We start from the raw sequence: 10,758 nt of genomic DNA, 5'->3' as shown, positions 1-10,758 counted from the left end.
ATAACAATAGTGTGAAGGTATTCACCTTCACACTAATAAAGCACAATAACGTGTGAAGGCCATCGCCTTCACACAATAACCAGAGAGCAGCGGCAGCAAGTTGCGCCAGCGTACACTCACATCCGGTAGACACAATTACAGTATATTTAATTGTGCATTGGAAAAACTTGTTAAAATAATTTGATGGTTTTCCTTTTGTCTAATTTAAAACCAGAGCGGTGCATCTGTATTTGAACAAGGCTTTGATTCATCTATAGACACATCCCCCTGGCTAATCCCCCCATTGGCAGCGGACAAGGACATGTTGACAATTTAAGACCTCTTTTCTAAAACTCCCTTGTTGACCAATTACATCATCACCAGAATTTGGACAAAAGTTTTTAATTAAGGCAGACCCAGGTAAATATCTTGTGAACATATTGAACTATTTCCCAAATAGTATGACGTTTATATTCCAGTGTATATTTCCATACATCCATCAAGCCATCCAGACAGCCATCCATCTTGTATATTTGTATTAGAGAATCAGTGAAGGAACATCTATGTTGTTATCACTTATGGAATATGCACATCAGTAACAGGTACATAGGGATGGTCTGTATTATTTTCAAGTGCCCCCTAAACCCTCACAATGTGGTCCAGATGATGCTGTACTTTTATTCATCTCAAAAAGTCAAAGTCCGCTTTATTATCAATTTCTCCACATGCCAAGGCACACAAACAGATCGAAACAGTAAAACATTTAACGGCGGATATATGTTTTGGCAGGATTCCAATGTTGAAAAATCTACATTGGAAAAAAGTGAATAACAATCATTTGTTTCCAGGGTGGGCGGCTCGGTGGTGCAGTGAGTAGCACGTCCGCCTCACAGTTAGGAGGGTGCGGGTTCGATTCCACCTCCGGCCCTCTCTGTGTGGAGTTTGCATGTTTTCCCCGTGTCCGCGTGGGTTTTCTCCGGGCACTCCGGTTTCCTCCCACATCCCAAAAACATGCTTGATAGGCCGATTGAGCACTCCAAATTGTCCCTAGGTGTGAGTGCGAGTGCGAATGGTTGTTCGTCTCTGTGTGCCCTGCGATTGGTTGGTAACCAGTTCAGGGTGTCCCCCGCCTACTGCCCGATGACAGCTGGGATAGGCTCCAGCACGCCCGCGACCCCCGTGGGGACTAAGCAGTTCAGAAAATGAATGAATGAATGAATGAATGAATGAATGAATGTTTCCAGGGTCAAAGTGTTGCCATAATTAAACATTAACTGGACAGCCAATGTGATTTATCACATCATACACATGTAAGTATAGGTTAACTATTGTATTGCTTATGCATTAAATCAATACATTTCCTTTAAATGTGCTTAAGTTAATGACAAATGAAGATGCCATTAAAAAGTCATCCTAGCTCTTGATTTGGGATAAGTATAATAAAAGAAACACACAAGCACAGAATTCTAACTTGGAACCCCTCAACTGTTCGGCAAAAGTGCTCACCAACATGCTAACCTATGGCAGTGGATAAACAGGGAGGGACCGCCACCAAAAGGGTGGGCTTCGCAGGCATCTTGGACTCACTGCTTAGTAAGAAGTTTTTCGAAGAGGCCGTGTGAGAAACTGAAATGTTTCTCGGCGGCTTCACCAACATGTTAATATCAATTAAAATAAACGAGTTTAATGGCATTTTATAAAGCAATGAATTTTGTTTCAATAAGTTGCAGCTTGTATCTGTCATGGTTTTACCAATAGTTTTGACCCACATACAGAAACCAACTCATAAGTCCAAGATGAATGCGAAGTATTTATTGGAGGGGAATACTGTAGCGATGGAGCAGGAGGGTCCGAGCCAGAAGTACGGAGTAGGAGCTGCGATGATGGAGCTTGTGGAGTACGGCCAGAACAGGGTGGATCTTGTCGAAGGTCTGTGAGGGAATCCAAGAGCTAGAACCCAACAAGAGAAAGGTCAGAGAATTCGGCAGAACTGTGGCAGAGATCAAACGGCAGACCAGAGGATCAGGAGACGCGGCATTGACGACCAAGGTGCGGTCAAGATGCGAGAGGCACAGCTGTGGAGGTGATCTACATAGGCAGACACTCAGGCGGCGTTCCTGGCACCACGCTCCTTAAGCTCCATAACGAGCCTGATGAGCCACACCTGTGGGTCCTCCGCCACTCTGCTCACGGTTTCTCCCTGTAGACAAAAAGAAAAACTTGCAGACCCTGACAGTATCTATAGTTTATGCCATTAGTAATTAGGAATAAATATGCCTTTGCATTAAATTGCCAATAAGTACATATTCACAATTAATCACTCTTTAATCAATACAGATGAAATTTTATTGAATGGACCTGAAACCGGCAGTATATAACTGACAGAAAATAGTATCCGGTCCACTCAAACAGCTTCTTTGTGCAGTGGTTGTTATAGTCTGTCTGTTCCAGAACTGCTCACCCTTGTCTCCTGGCGCTGTCAAGCAATAACAGAGATTTGTATGCGTGTTGTGCCGATGCTGTCACAGATGTTCAGTACAGACTAGAGAAGACTAACAGATGTGCCTATGTGGCGGCCATGTCAGCAGGGGTGACGTTCCCATCAGGCAATGCATGATTAGTAGAGCACATGCACATAAATAATTCGTCCGTCAACAGAAAATTTGACCAAGTTCAAATTTATTAAATTCAAATTCATGGTCCATGTTTTTTTTTTTTTTTGCCACAAGGCATTCCTGGGCTTTGCTTGCATTGTGAGTGGGATGCGATGTGGATTCTAGAAAATGTGTACAACAAAAATAAAAAGCAGGCCAATGTAATTCACATGCATGGTTTGGGCGGCTCGTGAGCCTACTCATGGCAGCCGACATGCCCCTTTTAGCCAACCCTCTCCAATAAAAAGACAAAACAAGATAAACAAAAAGAGGTTGATTAGGTGCGTGTGCCATTGGGGGAGGGAGAGTGGGACGATTACACAAACTACTCAAATAATCAAAGGAATACTCGATAGATAATCCAATCTAAAAAGATTTGTTTGTGAGAACCCTATTTTGACAGTTGCTTGTCCCGCATCCCCGATGGACCGGCGCTGATGGAATGAATCTTGAGGAAAGCCTTTTTGTACAGTGTATAAGTAGGTCACGTATTTTTTTTTATCTTGATAATCTGTTGTAATTGTGTCTACCGGATGTGAGTGAACGCTGGCGCGACTTGCTGCTGCGGCTCTCTGGTCATTTTTTATGCTATTTTATATCTGTATGGCGACCTTGAATACCTTGAAAGGCGCCTTGTAAATAAAATGTAATATTATTAAAGCATCCAACAACTGGATGGGGTCAATATATATATATATATATTAGGGCCGGAGGTGGAATCGAATCCGCACCCTCCTAACTGTGAGGCAGACGTGCTACCCAGTGCGCCACTACACACACACACACACACACACACACACACACACACACACACAAAGAATATGATTGAAGAAATATATATATATATATATATATATATATATATATATATATATATATATATATATATATATATATATATATATATATATATATATATATGTGTTTTTTTCAATCATATTCTTAATATCCATCCATCCATCATCTATACCGCTCGTCCCCCACGGGGGTCACGGGCAGGCTGGAGCCTATCCAAGCAGTCATTGGGCAGTAGGCGGGGGACACCCTGAACAGGTTGCCAACCAATAGCAGAGCACACACAGACGAACAACCATTCGAACTTGCACTCAAACCTGGGGACAATTTGGAACACTCAATTGGCCTACCACGCATGTTTTTGGGATGTGGGAGGAAACTCAAGTGCCCGGAGAAAACCCACGTGGGTTCGGGGAGAACATGCAAACTCCACACGGGGAGGGCCGGAGGTAGAATCGAACGCACATCCTCCTAACTGTGAGGCGGACGTGCTAACCAGTGCGCCACCGAGCCGCCCCCCATATTCTTAATATTCATTTTAAAAATCACTTTTATTTATTTGTGATTTTGGCAGTTTTTATCCTCCAATGTAGAAGGAACTGTTATATTCAAATGAGGGTGCTGTCCTAAGGGTGTCTTGAGTTGAATTATTTGCTTATAGAGTCTGGACTTCACGTGGTACATCCCTTTTACACAGCCACATTGGCTGTTAAGTAGCACCAGTACATCAATGATGAACAATGGAGCGTGTCGATAAAACTAGCGTTTATCCATCAACATACCATCCGAGTTCACATTTTGATGAAAATGACAGAAGCTGGACAGGATATTGGATATTAAACCAGGATTCGGCTGGTTTGGCAGTACGCAGAGCAATAAAATATTGTCTTTGAGTTTCCCTCCCACTACACAGGTGCTTACGATCATACAAAGGCTTAAACAAAGGCTAAATTTGCACGACTTAATCTTTGATATAAATATCATGCTAATTAAATAATCAGCCAGGTAGCCTCGTCTCCAGCGGTAGTCTGACTGTCTATCCGGAGAGCACCGTGGGCTGGCGGCTCTTTAGTTGGCAAAACTCTGGCAGATTAGATTACTCCCTTTTTTGTTAAATATAATGATAAAGAATCCAAGCCAGATTGAGAAATGGCAGCGATGGCACACTCGCTCAAGACTTCCCTGCTTATAGAGACATCTGGATCACGTCTTTCACTGTCATTTAATAGTAAATTACTATACAATCAAGTGAAATAGACATAAAAACATAAAACAATTTGATACCGATCCAGTCATTTTGAACTCAACACCAATACTGTGGAGTGGATCGGACCATCCCTAGCTAGAATATATTAAATAATACCAAGGTTTGCATAGGAGCGGCAAGGGGCCGTTGTGCACTCCACTAAGTTAAAATATGTTTCTTAGATGTTAAACTATAAGCATTATAGGGAGCATTTTTGCTACGTATTTTGCATTCAACTGTGAGAGCAAAGCTCAGCTACTGCCACAGAGATACAATGTAGCTGCATGTTTGTTGTGCGCAGGGCCATTTGAAGAGCAAGCCGGACTTTTTTCTCAGACAAGTTGCGATAATGATGACTTTCCCATTGGGGATAGATAAAGGCTATGCATAAAGGCGTCTCTGGTCGACTGAAAAAATAAAAACGGAAAACAGTGAAGCACCAGAAGTCATCAGATGAAGTTGCACTTGAGCGTGTATTCCTCACTTATTTGAAGTTTTGCCAGGGGCCTAAAAAGCATTGAAGTGAGCTGCACTTTGGAGTTTGTCAACTGATCAACAACACATAGGTGCTCCGAAGAGTTTGACTCTGAGCTCAAAACAATGAACAGTTAGAATTGGGTCACAAGGCCCAAAAGGTATAAGTCTGTTGCAAACTGTCTCTTCGGTCTCCATCTCTGCTAGAGGGAGACTGTGAAATAATGCAAACAAAGACAAAAACAGTTACTGGAAGATGTGTATGGTGTGCCTCATAAGACGATCAGGAGGGCCAAATGGCAGATGCTGAATTAATATATTACTTTTTTGTTTTTATATTGAGAGATTTATACTTCCTCAAAGACTGAGTCAACTTTTTGTTCAGTGTCATAATTGGGGTTAGCGAGTGCCTGCATTTTGGGTGTGCACACGAACAATGCTCCCAGACATGAGGTTTTATGTGGGTGGTTTGTTGCTATTGTTTGAAAAATGGTCTCTGTCTGTCACTGTCAAGGTGTAAGATCCAGACGTCTATCTGCTTTACTGTGAGATGAAACATAATCTTTTTCAGCACATAGAATTGGCAGGTTGAGGACAAGGTTGCGATGATGACGTCTCCTGCTATGAGAAAACACATCAAATGAACCGTTTCAGAGGCTTGGCTCAAATTTTAAAACATATGACCGTTCAAAAAGATATGTCATAGAATAAATTTAGCAGTATGTAATTTATTTTCCTAAATAACTTTAAACATATGATACATTTCCTCAAGATGTGCTTTCACTGGGTAGTCAGTCCAGTATCCCTCACAGTCATAAACCTGTATGGTTACATAACTTGCAATTATTTTTCTTGACTGAAGATCATCATTTAGACCAGGGGTGTCAAACTTATTTTTGTCGCGGGCCGCATTGTAGTCATAGTTTTCTTTGAAGGGCCATGACTGTCAACCAAAACAGATCTATGCACGCCTCATATTATACCGTATTGGCCCGAATATAAGATGACCCCTATTATAAGACGACCCCCTCTTTTTCAAGTCTCAAGTTTGAAAAAAGACTTTTTAAACACCAAATTTAATTTTTATACAAAAAATAATTACATCTGAAACATGATGATAACAATATATTTGAGGGGAAAAGCATGTTATTTTTTATCATTCAAATCATGCAAAAACTGTCGATCACATCACATTAATATCTGAACATTTAAATATGTAAACTAAAGTGCAATCACATTTGTAAACTAGAATTTGCAATTTCTGGAGATATTGCATGTGAAGGCGAAATGTTTGAATAACTTTGGGGAATGCTGACGAATGATGCCGAAATGAGTTGAATTACTTGAGAAACAAAGAATTCAGAGGTGAAAAACGGAATTTTGGAGAATTTGGTGGAATTTCAAATTTGAAATGTGGAATTTATGGGAAATGGGAATTTGGGGAATAGGGAGGAAAAGATGAAGTTGAAAGTTGGAATGGGTTGAATCGGTTGAAAAATGTCGGAATTAGAGGTAAAAAACTGAATTTTTGAGAATTTGGTGGAATTTTGAATAAATATAATAATTCCAATTTGATTTGGGTCATTTCCGGTTTATTAGGGGGCACTTCCGGTTTAAAAAGGTAACTTACGGTTTAGCTGAGGTCACTTACGGTTTATTTGGGTCACGTCCAGTCAAATTTAGGCCACTTCCGGTTTAGCTAAGGTCACTTTCGGTCTATTTGGGGTCACTTCCGGTTTATTTGGGTCACTTCCGGTTCAAAGTGGGCCACTTCTGGTTTAGCTGAGGTCACTTCCAGTTTATTTGGGTCACTTCCGGTTCAATTTATGCTACTTCTGGTTTAGCTAAGGGCACTTCCGGTTTATTTGGGGCACTTCCGGTTCAATTTAGGCCACTTCTGGTTTAGCTGGGGTCATGTCCGGTTTATTTGGGTCATTTCTAGTTCAGTTTAGGCCACTTCCGGTTCGCCTTCACACAATAATAATAAAGTGAATGAAGTAGAATAACGCCTTCACACAATAATAATAATAATAATAATAATAATAATAATAATAATAATAATAATAATAAAAAAGTAAATGGAGTAGAATAAGTGTGAAGGCCTTCGTCTTCACACAATAATAATAATAAAGTGAATGGAGTAGAATAACATAATAATAATAAAGCCTTCGCCTTCACACAATAATAATAAAGTGAATGGAGTAGAATAACATAAGTGTGAAGGCCTTCGCCTTGACACAATAATAATAATAATAATAATAATAATAATAATAAAGTGAATGGAGTAGAATAACATAAGTGTGAAGGCCTTTGCCTTCACACAATAATCATAAAGTGAATGGAGTAGAATCACATAAGTGTGAAGGCCTTCGCCTTAAAGGAACATAAGAGTTTGAGCTTAAAGTAGTTCATTAGACATCCTGTGTATGAGAGTATGAAACTGTAAAGTGCTGAGCGTGTGACGGGGGGAACAAAACAAGATGTGTGGTGGAATGTTCCAGAACAAACGAGATAACCCAGGGGCAGCAAGGAGGACAAGATAACCCAGGGGCAGCTGGTAGATAACAACTGGTGACCCTGTAAGGAAAACTACAACCAGGAGGAGCCAGCAAGTGATTCTGCAGGAGAAGAAAGACCAATGAGAGCAAGCTAAAGTTAACTGCAGTATACACATAGCCAATAGAATAATGCCAGAATGCCTTTGTTGCTGTGCCATTTGCATATTGTGTAGTATAACTCATGGCTGGGCAACTCGGATAGAGAGTATGTCTGCTGGTGGCAACAGAGGCGTACAGAGCTGTATTGAGAGGGACCCGAGACCCAGGTGCTTGTATTAGATCTGTGTGTTAGGAATAAATCCACTCGTGTGTGAAAATGCCGGCTTCCTGATACCTTTCTATTGCAGAACGAGCGCCCATATTGTTGGATGAGTGGCAGTTGGGTAAGGTCACAAATTGGAGTCAGATTACTAACTTGAGTTTATGTTAAATTAGAAATAAATTCCAACAGCCTTCACACAATAAAGTGAATGGAGTAGAATAACATAAGTGTGAAGGTCTTCACCTTCACACAGTGAATGGCTTCTAGTTTTTGAAATGTAAATAAATCAATCTACTAGGATAAAACAACAAAATTGCAATAACTGCAATAACCATCAAAGTGAGGTCTATTTGTAACTGTAGTCTTGAAACAAATCTGAATCAGGAAAAACATTGCAATAAAATAATGCAAACTGCTACCGCTATTGTTGGGGAGCCTGAGGACTGTATAGGGGGTTGGCTCGGATGGTTATGCTCTTTTCGCCTCCGGGTGTCGGTCAGAACACAGGGGGAAAGACGTGGTTCAGTTTTGATTGCTGTATTGAATTATTGGCAAAAAATAATAATAAATAACCATAAATTACATACTCTCGGCAACACACCAAACATAAGTCATCGATCAAGACAACAAAATACGTTAGTTGCCGTGCCGCTGTGTAACGGCTACTCGTACGATGCGAGGCAAACTTAAAGGAGCACGCCGGAGCTGTCGATCAAACGGTGCGCACACGAAGCAAACTGCGATCGGACAAACGCAACAACAGTGGACAGTAGTAACAATGAAATGTAGATACTCACTTTGTTTCAAAGACGCACACGATCACAGCAACATACTCCGTCGATTATGAGCGCGCCGGAGCTGTCAATCAAATGGCGGCACACGAAGCAAACCGCGATCGGACAAACGGTTCAACAGTGGACAGTAGTAACAATGAGATTCACTTTGTGTCAAAGACGCACATAATCACACCAACATACTCAGTTGATACCAGCAACCTTTAACTTACCGCTGCGCAGAAGTGAAAATGGGTATAATGTCTAGACCCCGAATTTAAGACGACCCCCACTTTTTCAGTCTTATTTCAATGCAAAAAATATCGTCTTATATTCGGGCCAAAACGGTATACAGTGTAAGCTACAAAACAAACTGACAAATAATTCGTCTTCAAATCAGACAAATGAAAACTTTTCAGATATTTTAAAAAGATGACTTTTAAAAGTGAAGACAATTTGCTATTTGAGTAATTTGTCTTCGCAGGTCACATAAAATGATGTAGCGGGTCGTATCTGGCCCCCGGGCCTTGAGTTTGACACCTGTTGTTAGGGTTGACAGATTAGTTTGATCCTATGCTTATGTTGGAATGTAACCTGTAATAATTAACCAAACTTGTCCTGTCTTAACAAAGTAGTAGAACAAAGTGCTAAGATCATTTGAACTGATTGACCAGCTGCAGAGTAAGGAATCAAAGTTGTTCTGTTTACACAACGTCGTAAAACACCTCCTGCTCTGATTTGACCTGAGGCCAGGGGTTCACCAAACCAGTCCGCTCTCACCCCCACCCTTCTTTCTCTCAATAAATACTCTCTTGCAAGAATCCAAACTCAGACTTCGTTCGAACATCGCTGTATGCACAGTGACGAACGACCTCTCCACTTGCAAGTGTTCAAAAGGCATACTGTCTCCCGTGTTGTTCTTGCAAATAAGTTAGAGTGAGCACCACTCTAACTCCTGTGATTTAACACCTGTGTGGTGGTATGTTTGTAAATTGCAGCAGACACATTTGATCATTGAGTGTATTATGTAACACAAATATTTTCTTGTTCTCAACGAAAATCAAAGTTCGTTTCCCTCATCACTCTTCTACATACACACATTGTTATCAAATTTCAGATTTTTTTTCTCAAAATTCACATTCAAGATAGTCATTTTACCAATCTAGTTACTAAACGTAAGGTTCTTAATTTATAATTTATGTTCAAATCTGGGGCTCCGGACTTTCAGTGTCTCCTACCGGCTCAGAAAAAGTAACTTTTGCAGACAGCAGTGGAAACTGACAGTGAGTGGTTGTACTTAAAAATCTCATCTCTGAAAGAAGAGAGGCAAACTACCCTCAGGGTGCCAGTTCTCTCATGTGAGGTTAGCAATCTGTCAAGTCTCCTACTTAAAAAATAAACTCCAAAGGAGGGTGCTGCAATATCTTATTCATCTGTGTGCAATGGCATAATCCAGTTTATGTTCATTGTCTTCAGAAACAATGAGCATCTCATATTTGCAAGAGTAAAACACTCATTGTGTGTAATATTGCACATGTCCAGTCGCATCAAATTCAAGATGATAAGAATGAATATTTAAAGTACGCTGATACTGTAAGTGCACTCTGGATCACAAACCCAAAGCATATCAGTGTTTAAAAGTGGAAGGCCTCACTCACATCTCATATGGTAAAGATAAAAGTTTGAATATACTAGATACTGCAATGCACTTTCAAAATAATTTGAATGTAAAAAAAACAAGGGTCATTTCTTTCAACCACAGTATAAAATTGTTCTTCATCATCAGACCAGGCCAGGACATTACGCAGACCCTGGCCTACATGCAGCCATAGTCTCTGAGAACATCGCAAAATTGTCATGAAGTCAAAATTCAACTTTAACTATGCCCTTTTTTTCTTCTTTTTTTGAGGAGGGCGGGTGTTTTGATAAACAAGTATATGGGTAGCAAAATCTATTGATTTCCGGTCAGTCCAGGCACTGCTAGTCACAAGCCCTTGTGAAATCTGGGTTGCATCAG

The 10,758-nt window shown here is 40.5% G+C and overlaps 1 long non-coding RNA gene across 2 annotated transcripts; it reads right to left on the bottom strand.

The window, feature by feature from the left end:
• Positions 1-468: 468 nt before the first annotated feature.
• Positions 469-9,036, bottom strand: LOC147056278 (uncharacterized). Of its 2 annotated transcripts, none has more exons than XR_015066140.1 (3): positions 8,766-9,036; positions 1,995-2,179; positions 469-1,929 (listed from the first exon to the last, which is right to left on the bottom strand). It is a non-coding gene; the product is annotated as an uncharacterized LOC147056278 (long non-coding RNA). The 2 variants fall into 2 exon arrangements; XR_015066141.1 differs by lacking the exon at positions 8,766-9,036 and adding an exon at positions 8,388-8,727.
• Between the last annotated feature and the right edge of the window lie 1,722 nt (positions 9,037-10,758).

The sequence above is a fragment of the Syngnathus leptorhynchus genome, chromosome 5 (genome assembly GCF_054491065.1).
Source record: "Syngnathus leptorhynchus isolate UIUO chromosome 5, UIUO_Slep, whole genome shotgun sequence".
NCBI classification, from domain to species: domain Eukaryota; kingdom Metazoa; phylum Chordata; class Actinopteri; order Syngnathiformes; family Syngnathidae; genus Syngnathus; species Syngnathus leptorhynchus.
Note: the sequence above shows the minus strand (reverse complement) of the source record. Positions and strands in the feature narration are given on the sequence as shown.